The sequence below is a fragment of the Grus americana genome, chromosome 1, assembly GCF_028858705.1.
Source record: "Grus americana isolate bGruAme1 chromosome 1, bGruAme1.mat, whole genome shotgun sequence".
In the NCBI taxonomy this organism is placed as follows: domain Eukaryota; kingdom Metazoa; phylum Chordata; class Aves; order Gruiformes; family Gruidae; genus Grus; species Grus americana.
This window is the reverse complement of record NC_072852.1, coordinates 87,646,542-87,669,016: the sequence shown is the minus strand read 5'-3', so window position 1 is coordinate 87,669,016 and position 22,475 is coordinate 87,646,542. Positions and strand designations below refer to the sequence as shown.

The 22,475-nt window shown below is 41.0% G+C and overlaps 1 protein-coding gene across 4 annotated transcripts in view; it reads left to right on the top strand.

The window, feature by feature from the left end:
* Positions 1–3,010: 3,010 nt before the first annotated feature.
* CASR (calcium sensing receptor) overlaps positions 3,011–22,475 on the top strand; it is an 84,206-nt gene continuing 64,741 nt past the window's right edge. For 3 of the 4 annotated variants that reach the window (XR_008575459.1, XM_054813261.1, XM_054813264.1), the window contains exon 1: positions 3,231–3,355. The gene's annotated coding sequence lies outside the window, so the exon portion shown is untranslated. Of the gene's footprint in view, positions 3,058–3,230; positions 3,356–22,475 lie in introns of those variants that run through there. The other variant, XM_054813262.1, reaches the window with a different exon arrangement.

The following is a 22,475-nucleotide window of genomic DNA, read 5'->3' as shown; positions in this document are numbered from 1 at the left end:
GTCTTTCCATCACAAGGGACCTGCTGCAACTTGACAGACTTGCTTAACAATACAGCCTTTGAGCCTTTGAAATCAAATTGTGAAGGCCACAGTGCAGTAGAGGTGACCAGACCATCCTGGAAACCAGAGAAGTCTCTTGCCACCTCAGCTTTTCTCTTCTTTATCCTTAGGTCTGGTGTTCTAGCTCAGCCCTTCCTGGCTTTTCCTTGTTTAACTGCTTGTGGTATTTCCAGGAAATATTCAAAGGTGGTTCTGACTTGTAGTTTTAAAGCAACAAACAGGTGCATGTTCTCTGCAGTTCTGTGTATTCCTTTTCACTCTCAAATGTGCCTTTGAAGTAGAAGTGATCCTCTGTATTTGTTGGTTTGCTTCTTTCACAGGCACTGTATCACTGAGCTCCTAATGCTGTTTAGTATTATGAAGAGATTACAGTAAATAGGGAACTAAATAATAGAATATATTTGACTTTTACTTGTTATTCTTATGCTATATTTTAAGTGTATGCTGCATATGGCAAAGGCAGAGAGAAGCTGGGATACAAGGGCTAACTCCCTAATCAAGTCACTACTGAAGCTGGCTTGGATCCAGAGTCTTTACTAAAAATGGCAGTTTCATCTGCAGAGAGAGTGATAGAGTCAAAACTGCAATCAACTGTCATTAGCACAGGACTCAAAATGTTAGTGTTTCCCTGGTGTAAGGAATTTACTCTTTCTTCCTACCTAAATCAAAATCAAATGAGGCCATGTGAAACAAAATAAAGGATAGCATGGGTTTCAAAAGGACAGCATGGGTAATTCTTCCTCTCAAATGACGTCTGGCCAGCTGTTTAGGCTATTTCCTTGCTAAGTGAGACATGTGAGTTCAGATCTGCTTAGACACAGGAGGAGCTGAGCCTTCTATGTCCTGGCTGAGCTCTCCAGACATTGGGATTTGAGGGTGCCCTGACAAAGTGCATTCTGGTATTGTCTGCTTGAACTCTGTAGGGGTGAGAGAGGATTGTCGTGTTGCTCAGGTTTAGATACAAGGGCCCTGAATGGATGTAACTTTACTACTTTGACTTGTGTAGCTGAGCTCTAGGAAGCAATGAGTTGTCCAGCAAGAGTTCAGAAGGTCCCTACGGACTTGTCCTGTTGCCTCTCCATTGCCCCATTTTTATTAGTAGAAGCAGTTTTTGCTCTGCTGCTACTGTCACGGTGAAAGAAGCAATCACAAAGTGATGAAATGACAGATAATGGGGAGCTACAATTAATATAAAATAAAAAAATAAACCCTTCTGTTACATTGTTTCCTATTTGATACAACCATGCCTCAAATACCAGGTCTCACAAAACCCACAACATAAATTCCACCATTGGTTAAGTGGCAGTAGTGCAGCAATGAGTACAGCAATATCTGACTTACAGATTTAGTGGAAGAAGATCTGACATCTGACCTGGATCATGTCCCATTTTAAAGCTTTTGTTTTCTTCCATCTTTTCTGTCTCTGTCTTTGCCCCATGAATATAGCTAGATGATTACTTAAAATAACCAACTTCCTCTTCTCCTCCAGTTTCTGCACAACCAGAGAATAACCTTAAGAAAGTTTAGTTTTGTTGCCATGCTATGGTGTAGTCCTGAAAAACCTGACTCCAAATACTTGATGTACAAAGAAATCTATACTGTTTCTTCAAACAAGAGTTTATTTTGATTTGGGATTCAAAACACTTTTGACTGCTGCAGGGAAGTGTTAGGTTTACTTAGGTCCCTAAATGAACATGTAGTTTAACCTTAATAGGGAATTCTCTGAATTTATAGACCTTTTATCTGGAACCATCTCCAATTAAACATGATTAAGAATTAAGGAAGCTATTAATTCACCATTGCAGTCAGTGATTTTGGGGTTTTGGGGTGTTTTTTTTAATCTGGAAAGTATTTGCAGTCATTTCATTATGATTGTGCAATTATACTGTAATAACTATGATAAGGATAATGATCTATTTCTTAAAAAGTTAGTGTACTGCAGTAGCAGTGGGAAAATAAATACAATTATTTTTTCAAACATTAACTCTATCCTAATACATTAAATGCTATTTGAGGATGTAGGTGACTTTAAGTCTATTGGTAATTCTGCAATAATACATGGACTAGTCATTAGGTCTCATGGATCTCCTTCAGAAGTAAAGGTCACTCTCACCAGTACATTGCAACTCTAACAACATTTTTGTTGTTATTATTTGAGAAAATGAAAATTGAACTCTCAGGAAAGATCCAGATCACTATTGTTGGGCTGGAGAACGGCACCAGAACCTGAGTATAGGGCTATGTGCTACTTTTCCTAAAAAATAATCATGTTATGAGATCAAGAGATTTCAGATATAAACTGTATAAAGATCCCAAAAGACAGTGGTGTTCTCAACCAACATTGACAGATCTTTGGACGTGAAAAGCAGTGTAACAATGTAAGTACTAGCAAATAATGATGAAAACATTTTGCTCCCTGCATTTCAAGTCTTAAGATCCAAATAAACTGGTCAGTATAGCGAATCTGGAACTATACGTATCCACACAACTACATGACAGTTTAACCATACAGAGTGAGCCAAGAATTTTCAGCTTCAAGAAATACAGGTCTCTGGTATCTTTACTGCATGGGCTTCAGGTACCAGGGAACACCAGAAAGCAGAAGGCCAGACTTTTTTGATGTGAACTGCAAGACGACCCCAGTCTTGAAAAGACAAACTGAGTGGGCAGTGTTGGGGTTTTTTTCTCCCACAGTAGTGTCCTGCTGCAGAGTTAAGAATTCGGGTGCCAACCTGTCGAGTGCTGCTGCACGGGGAACGCCAAGAGGCAGGCAGCAGCCCTCGCCCCGTGGCCGTACCGCCGTGCCATGCAGGGGAACTCGCACGTCGGTCCGCGCAGCGTAGCCCAGCTGCAGAAAGGTTCGTGAAGAGGTATCGTACTTGCCAGCACTTCCTGGGCGCTATGCGCGATGCCCTGGCCGGGGACGCCGTGCCCGGGAGCAGCGGGGGCGCGGACCGCTACCTGTGGACGCAGCGCAGGGCGGCGCGGAGCCGAGCGGTGCGGAGCGGGGCGCGCCCGGGCGGGTCCTCGCGGTCGCCGCCGCCGCCCGCCCCGCCTTGTGTGGCCCATGGGAGCGGGCCGGGGGCCGGAGGCGGCGGGGAGGGTTGGGACGGGGCCCTGGCCAGGGGTTTCTCTCTCCCCCACCCCCTCCTCCCCTCGCCGCCGGTTCCCGTGAGGCTGCAAGTGCCGCTGCGGCAGCTGGGGGGCCGGCGGGCGATGCTGCCGCCGCCCTGCCCAGTGCCGGAGTAAGGGCAGGAGCTGGTGGCGGCAGGAGCAGCCCCGGCGGCGGGACGAGGTGAGCGGGGCGCGGGCCCGCGGGGCAGGTGGGTGCGCGCCCGGGAGCGGGGCCGGGGCGGGCAGTGCTCCCGCCGGGGCGGGCAGTGCTCCCGCCGGGGCCAGCCCGCCCGCTCTGGGGGCGCACGGGGAAAGGACGGGGCGCTGCCTGCGGGGTTTGCACGGGCGGCGAGGCGGGAGGGGAGAGAGCCCGCAGTGCAGCGCCGGGGTCTGGCGTTGAGGGTGCAGAAACCCGGAGGAGCAGAGCCCCCGGCGAGGCGGGGTAGGGGGCAAGCTGAGAGCGACGGGAAGCCAGGGGCATTTCAGGCTGAGCCTGGCCGGCCATGCCGGATGCAGACGTAATTCCACGGAGGGACCCCTCCGTCTCCCCTCCCCAAATCTTGGGCAGGGTGGCTTCTGATACTTGTAGGATCAGGCAAAAGGAGAAATTTCCGTAGAGGTCTGAGATGTTTTCTCTGGCTGAAGTTATCTAGAAATAATATTGAGGGGAAGAACAGTAATTCATAACGAAACTTTAAAGAGTAACAGGTTGTTTTACTGAAATCACACGCACTGGGAAAAAAAAATCACCTCAAATAGTCCTGCTAGAAAATGGCTAATAGCAGTATCGTGCAAACCGATTTATAACACAGTTAGGAGTTTTGTGAGCTCCTAGCACTACTAAAAACAAATTTCACCATATGTCTGAAGAGAGATTCTAAAAACTAATGAATCTGTCCTTAAAATCTTCATTTTTACTTCTATGGATACGGGATATGATCCTTAGAATTCCTTTCATATGTTTGTTTGAAGTGTTTCCCTTTTTACTGATGTTTTTCGTACTTGAAACGGATGGTCCATTGTGCACAGCCCTCCTACTCGCTGTCAGGCTCTGCCCCCCAAATCCATCTCTATGTGCCTTTCTATACAAACCTGGTGCAGACTAGAATTAACCCTGTTGGACACCCTGGGCTGGCTTCAAAGGAGTAGGGGAAGGTAATGGGCCAGTAGCCCTACATCTCCCAGCCATTCCCAGTGCGGTGCTCCTGTTCGGTCATGTGCGTGGGGGAGAGTGGCTTTGCAGGCTTTTCCTGATTTCCCCTTTCGAGTAGTGTCTCTATCACAGTCAGGACTTTTTTTGCCTCCTACTCGAGTTTCACCACCTCGTGTAAATGCAAAGAGGATGTGCTGGGAGGGGCGAGGTCAGGGGAGTATAGTGAGGCGTTGCTAAGGCTATTTCCGAGGCAGTGTGGTGTCCCTGAAAGTGCTTATGCTAATTGCAGAAATTAGAGCCCTTAACTCCTGTTCTTGATTTAGGCTGGGGCTCGGCAACTGTGGACTCTTTTCACTTACTGTCCTACCCTTCTCGCCTCACCACGCTGGAGGACTAAGCTCTCCTTTCAATGAGAAATGCAAGTTCCAGCCCCAGGGACAGGATCCAGTTCTGTTCTCTGTGCATTCACTGGGGTTTGGTCACTGATCCCAGTATTGTGAAGTCTAGATCCATACATCTCTTCTAGTTGTGAGAATGGAAAAACATAGATAATTATTAGAAGCATTTTTGCTGAGGTTTACTGAGCGGTGGTGAAGGGGTCTGATGGCTGTTCAGATGAAACACTGTTTCACTAACTAGCTTACATTTAATTAATATAATTGAAGTTGTTGAAAAGTAGATAGTTTTAAAGCAGATTGACTATGGCAGGTTGGTGATGATTAGGCAAAAAGAACATCCCAAAGTCATTTCTTTTATTCTAGGGCATGACATGGCTGATGTTTGGGGTCATCTATAAAATTATTAGGGTTATCCCAAGTCTGTGTCAAATCTTACCACAATATTTGAGACCAAACTGTCCTACCTCAAAGAGGCTAGTGATGGAGTGGGTGGCATGCTGGCAAAATTTTGACATCATTCTCAAAGTAGGAATAGAGCAATATTGACAGAGAAGGTTGTACAGTTGCCTCCTGTGCTAAACTTTATGGTTCAATGAAAGAATTCAGATCTCAGGTCTGTCAGTCTGACACCCTTTGCATCATTCCCAAACCTCAGTACTTTCTTGATATTTGATAAGCTTGTTAGAATTCTCTTCTGAAATGTAAGCAAAAATGCCAAGTGAGACAGTGGGAGCTTTTCAGTCTGCTCCCATTCCATCTGCATGTTGGTTGCAAACTGTTGCATCTACTGTTGGTTGCAAACAACCTCTTCTGCATAAGTTGATAGGCTTTCTCAGTCACTTATTAACTGCAAGAGTGAGGAATGCTTTACCTGCACTAATTTGTGCCAACGATTGTAAGAACATTATTGACACTCAAGTAGATTGAGGAGGGCATTGACACAGAGTGGCAGCTTTAGTACCTAAATCTTCTCTTCTGGTATATCAGGGCTAATTCAGTATAAGCACATTTTTTGTTCATCTGAGAAAGTTAGGATAGATGAACTACTCAGCTCACAAAATATGAGAGATTGTAATCTCTTCATGCATATGTGAAATGGTAGTGAAGGCAACACTATCTAGTGACTTAATTGTAAAGACGATTCCAGAACCTGTTCTGGGCTTGGACACTGACCTCGGGCAAACCATTTCCTTTCAGTTTTCTGGTTTCAAAAGTGGGGATAAGAACCGTGCCTCACAGGGTCTTGTTAGAAACGTCTTGTTTAGAAACAGGGGTTTCTGAAGCACACTGGAATTTACATGCAAAAAGCTCTGTATTGCTGTAAGGTATGGTTACTATATGGGAACAGGCAAAGCGCAGGGGTTCGGAAGTTTCTAGTCCTTTTCCTGTTGTTGGAAATAGGGTCAGGCAACCGCTTCTTTGTTCTGCAGTCTTCAGGTGGACCTTATAACTAGATCCCCTGTGCCTGAAACTAGCTTTACTGATCAAAATCCATTTTGGAGTTGGAGGGGAAACTTCATGGTACTGAACTGGATAACTTCTTTTTATTAATAGTTTGGGGCACTTGGGGCTGGTATATTAACCTGTCTCTGCCTACAGTGCCTGCCACTGGGACAGAGACTACAGAACACCTGGGTGAGTGTCTGATATGGGTATGGCAGTTAGTAAGTGCCTGGGTTCTGATTTTTGCCTCTTGAAAAATGTGTGTATATGGGGGTAGTGTGGAGTTAAACATGGCGGTGACGTTGCGGATATACATATGCAATAACCTCTTGTGCAGAAAGTGAGGGCCGTTGTGCTGTGTCCTAGAGTCTTGAGGTAGATTTGAACCATTGCTCCTCGGGACTCATCAGAGTGCAAATACTCATGGTTAATGGTGGCACTTTGCATGCTAACAGTGACCATTCCAACACATTGCACAGGGAGTGGGAATCTGTGATGACATACAAAGAGAAGAAAAAGAAGACAGAGAAAAGAAAGGATGGGGAAGGAAAAAGGAGGAAGGGTGGCAGTAATCCTAGCAAAGGGAACATTTTCCAGTAAGCAGTTCTGAAAGTGATGTAAAAAATAACAACTGAAAGTTTTATTTTACTACACAGAGCCCAAATTCTTCCTTTGATCTCTGTACAAGCTTCCTTTTGGCATCTGTGGGAGATCAGTGGAGAGAGGGGAGTGTGTAGTCTTGAATTTATGATGCAGCCTGTGGACAGTCATGAAATGGAATTCAGTCCTCTCCAAAATTTAATACATAGATGCGAGTCAACCAGAACGGTGCAATCATGGTCCTGAAATAAGTGATAAAAATCAATCTGTTCACAGACATCTTGCAACCAAAATGGTAGGTAAGTTATCTGAATACTCTGTGCATTGCAGCTAAACTGTTGGCATCTATTTAGAAAAAAATAACTCAGTGTCCATGCTATTGTCTACAGGAATTCCTTAATAAACTTGATTTGTGTAATGGTTTACACAAATACACTATTTTTGAGACTTTTGCCACTATTCAGCATCTAAAAACAGTTATTTCAGCTCAGTAAGTCAGGAACATATTAAGTGACCTCTAATGAGTAACAATAAGTTCTCTACAACACTTTCATAAAATATGGGATCAGTATAGTAAAGTTTGCTAATTACACTTACTGCTTGAAAATAGCAGTATGTGAGCTTTAAAAGATAGATAACAGATGCACCAACCTCTCTGAGCAAACCAAATATACAAGAATTCATAGAACTTAAGATGGTCAATTTCAGGATTTTTTTCAAGTGTTTCTCATGAATAATCAATATGTAGGTCTATTCGTCTAAAGAAAGCTTGCTTTAACTTGAAAGAGTTTCACATCTGATGCTTCTGTTCACTCATTGTGCTGCTGCTGCTACACTTGGACAGTTGATATCTTGAATTAAAACACTGGGAAACCAGGGGCTTTGGGTTCCTTTCCATACATCTTATGAGAAACAGAACATTTAGGAGCAACCCAAAGCAAAGACTAACATTAAAGCCTCACCATAAATCATCCCTGCTATAAGAAGCTCTGCCTGCTTTCTGCCTTCAGCCAGCAAGTCCCTCCAGCACCACGACACTGCTCAGAGCTGTCTGCTGGGTTTTGCAAGCAGTAGGGCAGCTGACCCATTACTGTTACCATTGCTCATCTCCACTTAGGAGGACATCTCATAAACCAGAATAGTGGTATACAGTATGCTCTGCAAACAGAAATGAGAGCTGATTCCTGCCATAAAGCGCTGAATTTGTCTCAGGCAGATCAGGTTAAGGAGATGAAAGACCTTTCGTCTTTCCATTTCTTGTCATCATCTCCTCAAGGCAGCGTTTAACAGATGTAGTCCTTTTCTCCAAGAAGTACCATCTAACCTGTATTTTCTGCTTTCTGTTCCCTGTGCTTTCTTTTTGCCTTGTAATCTTAATCTTGAAAAGGGGGCATTTGTTCCCCAGTTCTGTCTTTCCACTGTTTGGCTTGCCAATGGCCTGATACCATTAATTAAGCATTTGCTTGTGAAGTTTCTTTATTTGCGAACTGCCTGTGCTAAAGGAGGACCATTGAAAAGAAGTTGTTGGAGGAATGTAATATTATGGGGAGATTTCCTCCAGCCCCATTACTCCTGGCTCCCGTAGTATCAATTGGAAGCATCAGGAAGGAACAGGGATGGGAGCAGACTGACTGTTTCAGTGAATGTGCAACAGACGTGTTTCTTACACTGGCTGTTAGTGTCAAAGCGTTCAGCAAATTCAGGAGCTCTTCAGGAGCATCCACTCATGGCTGTGTTTACATGGTCCATTGCACAAAACTCTCCACAGAGGCAAGACAGAAAGGGAAGTTGCGGTCTGGTGGTGATTGGGTTCATCAGTGAAGTTACAGACTAGGGACTGAGGTAGTGCATGGGTTCTTCATCCAGTCTTCTACTTCAAGTCTTCTTTGAGAAGCCTGAGCTGACCTAGACCTTGCAGACAGTTTTGTCAGCACCCTTCCCTCTTCCCAGAAAGGTTCGGGTACTTTTGAAGCACACAGTGAGCGCCATTCAGGTGCACAGCAGTATGCTGCCTAGCTCACAGCTGCTGTGCCTCAGAAGGGCAGGGATCTTTTGTAGGTGCTGTGTCAGATCTGCCAGGCCAGTGCAGTTATCTCTGATATTCTAGCAAGGCACAGTGTAGGCAGGTTTAAATATCTAGACTAGTGCCTCGATAGTTGGTGCTTGTGGCAGGGATTGCCTCGTTATTCCCATATACTTCCACCTTCCATGTCGCTGCTGTCTTTGGCACATGCAATGCACATTTCTGCTCAGTTCTTTGGTACCACTTGAAACTCCATTGTGGGAAGCCATGACTGAATGGGTCCACATGTACCACACTCAGTCTGCTATGGTAGCTGCTTTCAAGATGACCTATTAGCTGTATGTGTTTTTACATATTTTGAACATATCATAATTGGTACTCGTTAGGAACGTCTGACTAACCCTGAGCAAGCCAGCAGTCCAAGCCCTGCAACAACAATCCAGTTTTCAGATCTCTTTGTTTACATTTTAGAACATGTTTTACATTTAGCGTTTGAGGAGGAATTTAACTAAGCTGGACCCAGTCTACAGCAAGCAGTACACTCTACACCATGCAGTGTTGCAGCTGTTTAGATGCTATTCTTTCTCCACAAGTGTTTTGAAAGTAGTTTGAATTGTGGAGGTAGTTCCTTCCAGGAGACTTTGTATTGGAAAAACAACAGTCTGCTCAAAGGACAACTAATCTACACCACATTTAAGTCCCACAGGTATTTTATGTCTTCTGCATAGCCATATCTTTTGCAAGACTGTCGTATTCTTGCACAAATGATAAAATGTCAAACCCTGCTGATGAGTTTCCTCCATTCAGTGGCCTTCAGTCTAGGGAAAATGCACAGATTTATAAACCAAGCTGTAATCCTAAATCTTCTGCTGCCTGTATTTATTAGCTCAAGGAACCTGCCTACAGTCCTTATTTTACTGCAGGGAGGCAACTGTAATTCTCCTGTTTTATGTATTAGAGATTGAAGGGACTGGATCCAGTTAGTGAATGACAAACTGGGTATAAAAGACTGGTTTCTAAACAACAGAAATAGGTTCCACCCGTTGCACCACAATGTCCTTTAAATACATTACTCTGTATGATACCGTTGTTTAAAGCATTGCAATGAGGATACAAACATTAATATCAGCAGTGGTGTGTGAATGTATATATGAATGCATAAGCACAAATTCTTGATATGATTTAGCAGATTGTGCTTCTTTTACTTCCCAAGATAGTCTTAGGTTGAGTAATTGTAGCAGCTAGCTAAGGTCCAATTACTGCTGCTTCCATTTCTCAGGAAGCAGTGTTTGCACAGTTAATGGTCTCTGATGTGTCTTGTCCATTTTCATGGACTTTTGCATACCTAAGCCTTTGAAAGCAGCCCTCAGTCAGAAAGCTCTGCTTAATCTTAAGAAGCCTTTAGCCTCCCTCCTCCATAGTTAGATCAGAGCATGTACTTTGAATATGCTGCCTTTGAATATGCTGCCTGAGAGCTTTCAGTTGAGAGCTTTGAGCAGTGTCTCTCTATGGAGTGGTGCAGGAGGCACAGTGTCAACATGCTGACTTGCAGAGATGAGATCTCAACCCTTCAGGCTTAAGCAGCAGCTGGATGACACTTTTGAGGGTGGAAAAAATCTCTGTGTCTAAAGTGGATGATGAATATCTCAAGAACCTTTGAGGACCTAAGCTTTAGTTCCTCAATCCCTTCCTCTTTCTGGAGTGTCTGCAACATTTACTGTATTTGTTTCACTCTACTTAAGCATTGAAGTTTTGGTTCACAGCCATGAGAGCAGGAAGTGTTTAGTTTTAATTGAAAATGAGGCTCAAATGAAACCACATGGTGCCTGGTCACCAAAGACATAGGTACATTTTTCATTGTGCAGTGCAATGAGAGATGCTGCAGTGGTAGCACCGAAACCAGCAGCAGTGAGAGGGTCTGGAGCAGATGTAGAGACCTGACAAGAGACAGTGGTGGGCCAGAAGTTGAGGCAAGCACAGTGCTGGCACTGTCTGCTCTCTTACAGACCTGCCTAAGTGAAATGTGGGAAGAACTTCGTCCCTTGCATGGCTGTGGCAATGAACAGGGTCAACAAGGTGAAACAAGGGACTATGAGGCTGAATGCTCCCCATTTGTTATTTGTATGAGGATGACATGCTTTTCCTATATAATGCTTGGTTCCTTTCTCCCCTAATAAACTATTTCTTGCTTTGTCCATCAATGTGTTATTTGTAGAAATAGATTTATTGCCTGTTAATGACACTGAGGCATAGCACTTTATTTCCATGATTCTAGATGGAGACTATTGCTGGTAATAGCTGCATTTGATATTTTTTAAGAACCTTTAGGTTGGTGAAAGTGCCTGGCAAATGACACTAAAGATCCCAAGACAGAATATACACAGTCATAATTTGGGTGTTGACATACTGTCCTGTGAACAATGTCCTGTGAGAAGAGACTATTGACAAAGATTATCATTGAGGAACAGATTATTTTAAGGCCACTATATCAAAATAATTTAAATAACTTACTCTGAAATTACTTCTTTTTCCTGAAAGTTTTATAGTTTTACCAAAATAACTTTCCTATAAGCAATGCCATGATATTGTTAGTGTTCACAATGTTTAAAGTGAAATCTTATTCTGGGAGGTAATTTGTAGTAGTCCCGTTTTCTTATTCACTACATCTGTTGCCATATTTATCAAGGTGATAGCTGCAATTACTAAAGGCTAAAACAAATCTTGGGCGCTGTGGTTTCTATTAACATTGCAAAACCAGCGGAGCTGACAGAACGATTTGTATCCTCTCTCTTCATGTGCATTGCCTAGAGAATTACTGACTTGTAATTGAGAATTGACAATTGTACCAACAAACTGGGGGATATACAAGAGCGTAGGTGACACTGAGGGCACAGGTTGTTCTGATGATTTTCTGTTGCTGTTAGCAATTTGCAAACTGGCAGATAATTTTGGAGGGATGGCCATTAAAAACAACAACATCTTGCAAATTATAAAGAATATACTTGCATGCAACACATGGAGTATTAAGATTTTGTTTTTATAGGCATTTTTTGAAACAGCCCTACATTATATGGCCTTGTTTGAAAGCTCTGCTTGTAGTAAATCACAGCACATTGAAATAGCTGTCTCAGAAATGAGAAAGGTTGGTTTGATTGAGCCAGTACTTGAACATACAATTCCAGACAGTAAAAACAGTTGACAACTGCTTGGCATCCAGATACTGTCTTTCATCCAAAGATCTAAAAGAGCTTTTAAAAATGTCTAATTACAGCATAATGGGTTCCCATTTTGTATCAAGGATTATCAAAGTAGAACAAGCACACAACTATAATTTTCAGGTTCAGATTTCTATTATTGGGTACATACATACATATTATACTTCATGTTATTGATCTAAATATGGGTTTAGATGGCAACTTGCATTCAAGTTTGAAAATGATCTGATTTCCAGGCCCAAAGATGAAAAGATGGAATTTTTTATGAGCATATAAACCATTTAAAAGCCTAAATTATTTTGTTTCTCACTGGGATTTGTGCTCCTAAATTTCTTTCTTTGCTTTTGATAATTTGTCTCTGACTTCAGCCTGTTGTTGCCAGCTATCTCTATGATGCTCACACTAGTAAGCTATCTCTGTTGCCATCTCTATGATGCTTACACTAGTATTATGCAACCTTCTTCAGAAGCAAAGCAACTACAAAAGTTAGTCAGGAAATATTACAGGAACAATAACTAGGAAGGAAAAAGAAGTCATAATTCTTAGTTAAGCATGTAACACAGCAGTGCTGATGTGTACCTAACAATGCACATTTCCTCCTAAATGAAGTATTTTAGGTGAGCAAGAGTTCACATCCTGTTGGGGAAAGAGATTATGAGATATATACCTGTTAATTAAGGGAACACAGTTTCACTAATACAGCTGGCAGTGGAGTTAGAGAACTCATGGCTCTAATCTTTTCCTTTCGATACCGTGAAATTGAAGATGAACACATTGACCTATGGGATCTCTCTGCTTTGCCTATATACTTTGTCCAGTTTAAATCTAAGTGGTCTCCTGTTAATTTTATGGCATTGTTTCATCCAAAAAGGCCATGGAGTGCAGTTTTTAAATTGAAATGTTTCTAAAATTCATAGACCTATTTCCTCAGTACCTGCCAGCTCCCGTAACGTTTCCTGTATCTGGGGTAAATACCTGTGGGAATTAAAGTTCGCCTTCTCCCAGTGGTCCTCAGTTATCAAAAACCCTGTTAGAACCACAGGCAGGTGGGTGATACACAGAGTGGTCCTGTAGCTATATGGTGGCTAAATGGGGCTGAACCTCCCCATTTGTTACTGGATTTGGGCAACTGCAAAGATGTCATAAAGCTATTTTTGTTTCACCTTCCCTGGTCTTATGCCAAGAACAGCTTGGAGAATGTGGGCATGACTTGTACAGCAACATTTACTTAACGTGTAATTGTTCGTTGCAGCACCATAGTCCCTTCTCAGTTAAATGTTTAAGCTATGGGTTGTTAACAGATGCCAAGATTCATTGCTTTCTGCTATCTTTATTTTTTTATTAATAAAGTAATAAAATCCTTATCTGCATGGATTGTGTAAATCTTAAAGAGGCAAAAAATAAATCCCTCTTCCACTGCTTATTTAGTTTGCAAAGCCCACTGCAGTCCCAGCATCTGTTTAACACAGTGCATGTTTACAGTGCAACTTAAATGGTTTAGAGTAATAATTACACATAAAAATATACAGATGTCCTTACTCTGAACAAAATACATGACTATATCAACTGGCAAACCTTATCCCAACTCTTACTCACTATACCTTTTTTTTCCTAAATGCCTGAAGAAACAGAAAGATCTTGTGGTTCCTCTGCTAATTGTTAAATGAACTATCCTACGTACACTGTCTTCTTGGACCATTTCTTCAGAAATATTCTGCGTGCTCCAAGACTCTACATTGATAAATACAAAATTACAATAACAGCTGCCTGACATGATATTAGTCTAGGAATATTGTATGACCGTGTAAATAAAGATTGCATGATAATGCAAATCTCAGCTAGCTGAAAAATCAAAAGGTCATTCTCATTCATTCTATACTGAGACAAAAAATGAAAAAAAAAGGATCAATAGAACAGTACAATTTTGAGTTCATGTTGTGGAGTTCAGCTAGTTAATTCTTCAGCTCAGTTCTAGTTCATGTGCTGCCATGACTAAAGTTATTTCAGCTCATTTAAACAAAATAGCAAAATAGTCATTCAGGTCCAGCTGTGATTGGACGAAAAGCTCCTGCTCCCTGGTTACAGGGTGATTTAATCATGCAATAATCAGATAATTGCCAATTGAATATAGGTAAAATTGATAGCAGTTTCTGAAATTTTAATTAACTTTACACAGATTTTAATATTTGTTCAGAAATTTGTATCAGGAATGAATTTCCTTTACAGTTCTTCATGTATTGCTCGCTATTCCATAGTCTTAAATCATTATTAGTTTAGGAACTAGAAAGCACATATGCAACTATTGGATCCTTTTCAGGTCACATGTTATCAAGACAAAGAACCTTTGTCCAATGTTATTTGTCTGAACAACTCTTCTACACTCACAAATTAGAATAGAGTTTGAACCTTTCTTTGAACAAAAGTTCAAACTTTGTCCCTACCTGCCTTTTGAGCATTTCAGGTATTATGAATGTTGTAGTTACCTGATACTAAAAAAAAGAAAAAATAAATATTTGCACATATAATCATGAAATGAACACATTAATTTGAGCTGGTCTCATAATTTAGAGTTTATGCTAATTTGCGCTGCAAAACTTAATCCTTAAAAACAGAGTTTTAGTCCTGTTTTCAAAAGTGTCTTCAGGTCAGGCTTTTCAAGTCATTGGTGAATTTATGCTCTTCAGTGAGCAAAGCAACACTTAATTTTGTCTGGCTAACTGCCTGTCAGATTCTTAATCCTGAATTATAGTATATTACATAGTATATTAAAGACCTGGCAAAAGATTTGCAGAAAACAGATAAATGGGGAGGCCACGTAGTTTACCATGAAATAAGATGTTAAGAAAAGGTGCTGGGACATTCCTCCTCTCCCCCAAAATTCAAGCAGTATCCTCTTTTAAGCCACCTCCTGGCTTCTGATACTATGAATTTTTCTCACACTGCCCCTTAATTTCCTATTGTCACACCTTTCCCACATCGGTAAGTTTGATTCAGTCTTCTTGCTGCATAGTCTGACCAGTGGCAGAGCATGTTTGAGCTCTGCATGCGGGAGAGGTGTTCTTCAGCCTAAGTTAAAAGCCCCGCTTCCAAGACCTGAGCCAGGGGTCTGAGCAGTCTGCCAGCTCAAGCGAGTGCGTTGACGAACAACACAGCAGGTTCTCATGGTTCTATGTGAATAGGGAAGAGGGAGGCTGGGGATGTTTTGGATGATTCTGCTCTGAAGGAGAAAGGAGGGTAGGATTTGGCAGAGAAAGTGAAATTACTTAAATCAAATCATGGAAGCAACTAAAAGTTGTGTTAGGAAAGTGGGGGGTTTTTTTCAAATATAAAGTACAGTTTTGGGTCAAAAAGAGGAAGACCCATTTCATAATTGAATGACCTTAACCTAATGTGTAGTTGTCTCACTTGGTATGTAGGATGGCCCAGTTCTAGTCTTTCAGCCAGATCAGAGGCGAGTAGGCTTAGCTGGACTCCAGAAGTTGTGTGCAAGCGCCCACCTTGCCAATGGCACTGGCGGTCCTTAGCAATGTTTCTGATATTTTTCACTAAAAATTGGGAAGGGTCTTGTAGTACTTCTGATGTGGAATGGAAAATATATCTTAAGTTCTGACAGTGTTCACTATACGGGGAAACTTTTTTTGACATAGCTTCAGTATAAGGGTGTTTGACGTGTGGCTTTGAAACTCTGAATGACACCTACATGGTAAAGAAATGCTTCTTGGACAGCTGTAAGCCAAATTTCAGCAAGATTTAGGTTCTCAAGAGTCAGAATTTTAGATAATTGATGCCTAAATATATGATTAGGTGCCTACTGGGCTTTTCCAATGTGCCTAATCACCTAGCTCTTACTAGCTTCAGTTCCCTAGTCTGAGGATGCAAGTCTGGAGTGTCCATTGAAATGGCAAGTGACTCTGGTGTGTCATAAATTATTAGTATTTCTTTGATTAAACTGTAGTCCAGTATGCTCTCTCTCACTGAGTCTCCATTCTTAGTTTCAGTTGTTAATTTCTTCATTTTCTGTTGTTATCAATCATTGTAGCGGTCTTTATTCAGCAATGTGTTTTGCTGGAGGTATATCAGAAATAGGTCTATATTTAAAGGTGTATATATATATTTATAGGTCTATAATAGATACTCTGGCTTAGGGAAAGCCAAACTAACTACAATGATTGATCCATTTCAATGTATGTCAAATGCATTAACAGTAAACGATGCTTAAACAGATGCCTCTCTCGAGGCCTGAACTTCTTAAGGTGATGGACCTGTGTAACTATACTGGCTTGGAACCCATGTCCTTGCAAATGACACATCAGGTTTTTTCCCTAAAAACTGTGTTGTTTTAAAGCTGCAGGTAAAGACTACTTTGCTTATTTTTACTGGGCTGACATGATGCAAACTTTATTCAACATGGCTAGGTCCCAGAAGACACAGCATAGCTGACAGTTTTACTAGCAAGGCCAAGCCAGGAACAGCAGATTGACAGACAAAGACACTGCTGGATTTATGTCATTCTAAACACATAAATACATTAAATACCTGAATATAAACATAAGTTTACAAATTCAGAAATATTAATCACAAATATATAAATAAGAACAGCGATGGTGTCTGATTCGAAGTTCATGATAGAAAATATGGTGACAAACACACATGGTAAGGACAATTTGAGTTAAAAATGGCTCACCTTTGGAAAAGGAAAAGGAACAGTTCAACTTGGGTTTCTGGATTTCAGCAGTGTTCCTCATTTTTTGTCTCCTAAGTACAGTTTGAGCATTGTCTCTTCCTGATGGTCTTAATGTGTGCACAATATGTTTGGGGACACTCACCCAACTCCATCCTTCAGTCAGAACAGACAGAAAATCAGTATGGGTTTTTAAAACCCTGGATATGATGTCAGTCAGTGGAAAATTTAAGCACCAGAGAAAATTTACCATCTCAAGAATATAGCAGGCTTGCAAGAATGATTTTTTTAAAAAGTAATGATGAATAGTCATAACAGTAAGAATATTTATTGCTAACGATGACACTTATTGGTAGAAATATGAAGTCCTTTTGCCTCAGAGCTTAAACAACTTATAACTGTTGGAGATGAAGGTGGAACCTGAGGTGAGAGGTTAATTATCCCACCTCAGTATATCTTGTTCTGAAATGACCAGTGATGATTTCTGCTGGAGAGAAAACCTGGGCGAGTTATGTAGAGGTGTGGATCCATTTTTTTTTCCTGTGTCCGTACACAAACTTTAGTGCTCTTACTGGGCTGCTGATAATCAAAATAACATGCTCTTGTAATATTCCCCTCTTACTAACCTCTCACTAAAATAAATAATAGAAATATTTTCTGTCTCTCCAGAAAGCCCTTTGCTGGCTTCCTCTAAACTCTGAAGACGCTTATTGTCTCTTGATACTGATGTTCCAGACAGAGCTATTAGTGCTGAGCCTCCAGACACAGAAATTGAATTTACAGGCTCGATGTTTTAAGGCTTCAAAGAGCTGAAGAGTTGGAGAGAGGCTGGTATAAAATAGTATACTTTTCCCAATTTCACTTTTGGGAAATTAAATAAACATTTACAAATAAAATCATGAAAGCATTTTTTTTAAATTAGATGTATAAGCATTAGCTGTTTATTACATTCTCCCACTTGCAAATTGTAGTGAAGAACCATTTGTCTTCAAAGAGTGTGGTGGCAAGGCCTAATTTAATGTGTGTTAGGAAGTCTTGGATCCTTGGAGACAAGCTATGAGAGGAATATGCAGTATCATTATCATAATTTTATATATAATAATATTCTGTTCTTTTATTTTACTGGAGAGCAATGATTCAGTCTCAACATCCTCCATCCTCCACAGAATAGGTCAAAGCTAATTGTTATCTATTTACTGGCTAGGGAAGCAGAGATTTCTTTCACGGCATTCAACATTGCACAAAAATAAATGAGCAAGAAATTAAGCTGGCAAGAAATAAGGCATATACAGTGAGCACTCGAAATCATACTGATGTAGTTGTTTACTGGAGTATCTCCTACTACTGTTTTCTTAGTGATGTTTTTGTTGCTAATGGGTTGAGCTCAGAAAGAGGTTACAAATGCTAATGTTAGTTTTCTGCTCTCCTTGATTCCTTGCAGAAGGACCAATAGGGGAGTGCTTTGTTTTGTTCAAAATTGTTTCCTTCGGCTTTGCAAATAGCAAGACAGACGAAAATGCTGTCTTCTGAAGATTTAGGAGCAATCTGCCTTGACATTTTGTGATTGTGCTGCGTCTGTAGCAAGGCTTTTTAACAATGTTATCATCAGACATAATCAATTAAAATGAAAAAACGTGGGTTGAACAATTTGATTAAAATTTGCTGCTACCAGTCACTTTCCAAATGTTTGTTGCCTTGACTGCTGTGATGCTACTTTTTCACTGCCTCTCTGGTGTTTTCATAGGGTTTTCTAGATTACAGAAATCCAGATTTGCTCATGCACATTTCTGTGGTACACCTTAGATCTGTATTTTCAGTAGTGGGAAGGGAAAGAATATGACCGGTTTTCCCATTGATGGGTTAATTTTAAGAGTATTCCCTTTCACTTTGTATCATATTAGGTATTCTAGCTGGCTACAAATCTGGTAGACTTGGGCTTAGCAAGGGCTCATTTTGAGTATGGAATCTGTACAGTCAAAAAGAGAAAACAGAACATCATTTTGCAGTGAGAAGCCTTGGTAGGGTTTGAGTACGAGTTTTCAGGTGCAGCATTTGCACCTCCCCTTATAAGTGTGGGTAACTCTCATAAAAGTGAGCTGTCAATGAAATGACCTCTTGCTCGTCTATATTTATTCTCCTTTTGAGGATTTGTCTTTGCTCTATTCAGTTTGTAAGTCAAAACAAAGTATCACACCATTGCTAACGCTGCAGGTTTAGCCTGCTATCTGAACATCAAGCCAGGCTTGTTCTGCTTCACTACAGGAGCACCCACAGGAAAAGGACTCTGGAACTTATCAGGGTTTTTTGTTTATGCTTGAGACAAGTATACATGTGACCTAGACTTCAACTTTTACTGTGCTGACACTATAGGAAACACTTCCCTTGTCAATAAGTTGATATGTCAATACCAGAAGTAGCTACAGCAGTTGTAACTAGTGGCTACTTTTTTAGCTGGTTTTCTGGTCATTTTTTTAGATACCTTAAGAGGGCTGCCTAAACAGCTGAAATATAATAGCTCTGCTGAGAAGTGAGTTAATTCCTCGGTAACCAAAGTTGAGGAATTTTTTGTTCTGCAAAAATCTGCAGCAGAATTCAGTGTCGCATTGTTCTCATTTTGTGACAGTGACATGTCTGTAGCACACTCTGTACACATGCTAGCTTTCAAAAATGAAGCATGAAGCTTGTGTTATGCCCTGAGGAGCTTGCAGTAAAACTGTCACGAGACATACAACATCACATATACCCTTCCTTTACCCAAATACTATGCATGTCTTTTGCCCCACATTTACTCAGAAGAAACGAGCCTCTTTGAGTCATGCAGTGATTGCATTGCTCAAAGAAATATGTCTTACTTTTTTAAGATCTTGTAAATCTATCATATCTCTGGGTTTAAGTTTGTTATTTGCATCTCCCTGTGCAAGTCTAAGGAGATAAGCAGAGAAAACAGAGAGTTAGCTGCACTTGGGATTCTCGCCAGTCTTCGTGGGATGGAAAATTCCTTCCTAATTCCATATCTGACTTTAAATTTGACCCTCAGCGTGTGAGCAAGATAGACCAACACACGCAGTTCAGAAAAAAAAGATCCTTTGTGTCCTAGCAGGACACTGGTGCAACTTTTCCAGGGTCCCAGTCTAGCTGCTGCCAATCAGTGAAGCTTTGTCTTCCCTCAAGCATCCCAGAGTGCGCAGGTAAATTGGGCATCAGAAAAAAGAACTGTCCTCTCCCTCCTGCAGGCTGTCAACAGAAGCCTTGAAACATGAGATTTGGTTATAGAGTTCATCTCAATGCAGAGCTACAAGAAAGATGAGTATGTTGAGCACAATACAGAAAACCACTGGTCCCCACGGGGGAGTTGTAGTTTTGTATATTCCAACATTAGTGATCATTTATACATTAAAACTGTCTTCTTCACTGCTAGCTTTTGTGTTTGTCTCAGTTTTTAACACACACAGTTTCATTTTACTATCTAGAGGACTGATTAAAAAATATTTAATAGATTCAAAATGAGATTGATCTCCGAGTGATGTCTTTAGAAATTATTCCACTCGTTGATATCATCCCTTTAACAAAACGTTTGAGATCTCTCCATGAACTGCTTTTGAATCTCTCTATTAATTGCATTTTTTAAATTTGTACGGTCATACGCCTTGTACTCTATATAGTTGCCTTTATCAAGTCAGTGTCTCGTAAAAAGAACAGTAGGGTTTTTTTATAAGATGGTTCACATTAATAGTATTTTATCCTTGTTGATTATTAGAAAGAATGCTGACTTAACTAATTTCATTATTGTATCCAAATTGATATTGGGGTATGGTGCCTATTATTTCCTGGGCCTTCCTTCTTTAGTAGTTATTTAATATCTAGATACACTTGCAGTTCTCTGACCCTTTGGAATTTTCCCAGTTTTCCATGAGTTGTTCAGTATCAACACTAGTGGTTCGGAGAACTCCTCATTGAGTTTATGTAAGACTCCAGGCCTGTTGATTTGAAAACATTTAATTTTAGCAGATCTCGTCTCACATCTCCTTTTGTTACCTACAGTGAATTTTGTTGTGCTGACGTAATATGGGATGATACATTCTCCAGCTTCATTCCAAGGACAAAACAATGTGCGAAGGACAAAATGTTTATTGGATATTTCCGCCTTTTTTAGATTGTCATTTACAGTTTTATCACCTGCATCTAACAATGGGCTCATGGCCAGTCTCAAGCTTTTTCTAATATTTATAAAAATATCTTTTTTGCCTCTTTACCTCTGTTAACTATTAGTACTTTCTTGATTTTGTTAACTTCCCTCATAAGTTCACTGCATATTGTATCTCAGAAATTGTTATTAACTTTAACTTCCCCCTTTCTTCTGTGCTGCAAATAGGTGATTTTTAGTATGTTTTATTGCCATCTTTTATCCCAGACAGTTTCTGGTTTAGTATAAATATTTTTGTGCTTAGAATTGTGGTTTTGGCCATTGATTGGATAGTCTTGACACTTTATTTTACATTTCCCCTTTGATTTTATACTACCAGTCAATTGGACTGACAGTTGTTCTAAACTTTCAGAGTTTGTCCTGTTTAAAGCTCCAAGCCTGCATTTTGGAACCAGTCCTCTATTACTTATCGATGCCACATTCTGCTTGCATCTTGTAATTGTACCACATCACCAATATTGGTACCTAGGCAATTGCCAGTTCAAGGCAAGCACTTAAAACTTCTAGTCCATCAGAAACAAGTCTGTGGCTGAGCTGTTCGAGTTTCAATGGGGAAACTTTTATGTTACCACTAGAGTGCCAGGAAACTTAACCTGGCCACTTGACAGGTACAGCACATACTCTTCACAAGAGCACATCCCCGATCAAACAGTTTATTTCAAGTTAGGAAAGAAATCGTAATAAAAAGCGGGCAGAAGATGTGAGTAAAAAGTCATTAGGAACAATTCCAGTGAGATTCCCAAAGGAAGCACGAGGGGTTGCCTTAAAATCCCTGGTTTTTTTTTTTTCTTTCCCACTGCTCATTCTTGCTCCATGCTGTTTGCAACTCCTGATGTTGTGCTAATGTCATCAATGCAGATGTGTTCTGATTTACATCAGGGTCGCCTGGAAGTTGTATCAGCCAAATATCTGTTCTTGGAAGTTGTAATACCAGACTGAACAAAGCACAGGATAGTGTATTTTGTACCAGTCCCCAGGGCAGAGAGGTAAAATGGACATAAGTTGTCCTTTACACACTGGCAAGTATAGCTTTCATGCTCACTTTTGTTACTTCTATGTTGTATAAGCAGTCTCGGCTCCAGCTTAAGGAGGCTCCACTCTGAGATATTATAGGGCTCCCCAGGAGAAATGTCAGTCAGTTAAATACCTGGGAACTTGTTGGGGATGATGAAAGCCCATGAAAAAAGGACCATCAGAAGGGCAGGCTTTCCTTTCCACTATAAAGTGCACTTTGGGTTTATCTTTTGGTGAAGGGGAATTTGGTTTATCCTCTGGTCTTGCACTTGTGTCATTGATGGAGAACAGATCCCTAAATGAAGTGGTCAGTCTTGCCTCCCCCCAGTTCTTTTTCTGAGATTTCCCAAGGACAGAAGTAGCATTTCCTTCTTTGGGGGTGTTTATAGCCTGCCAGGAAAAATTACAGGAATAGCTCAAGAGAGAGCAGGATGGTTTTCCTATGCTAGGGAGCAAAATTCCTCCCAGGAGCGGGGAAAGTATGGCTAAGAAGTGGTGAACGAGCATTTGGTTAATGGCATGAGCTGGCTAAGGACTCCGTCCATTCCTGTGCCTGGAATAGTGACTCTC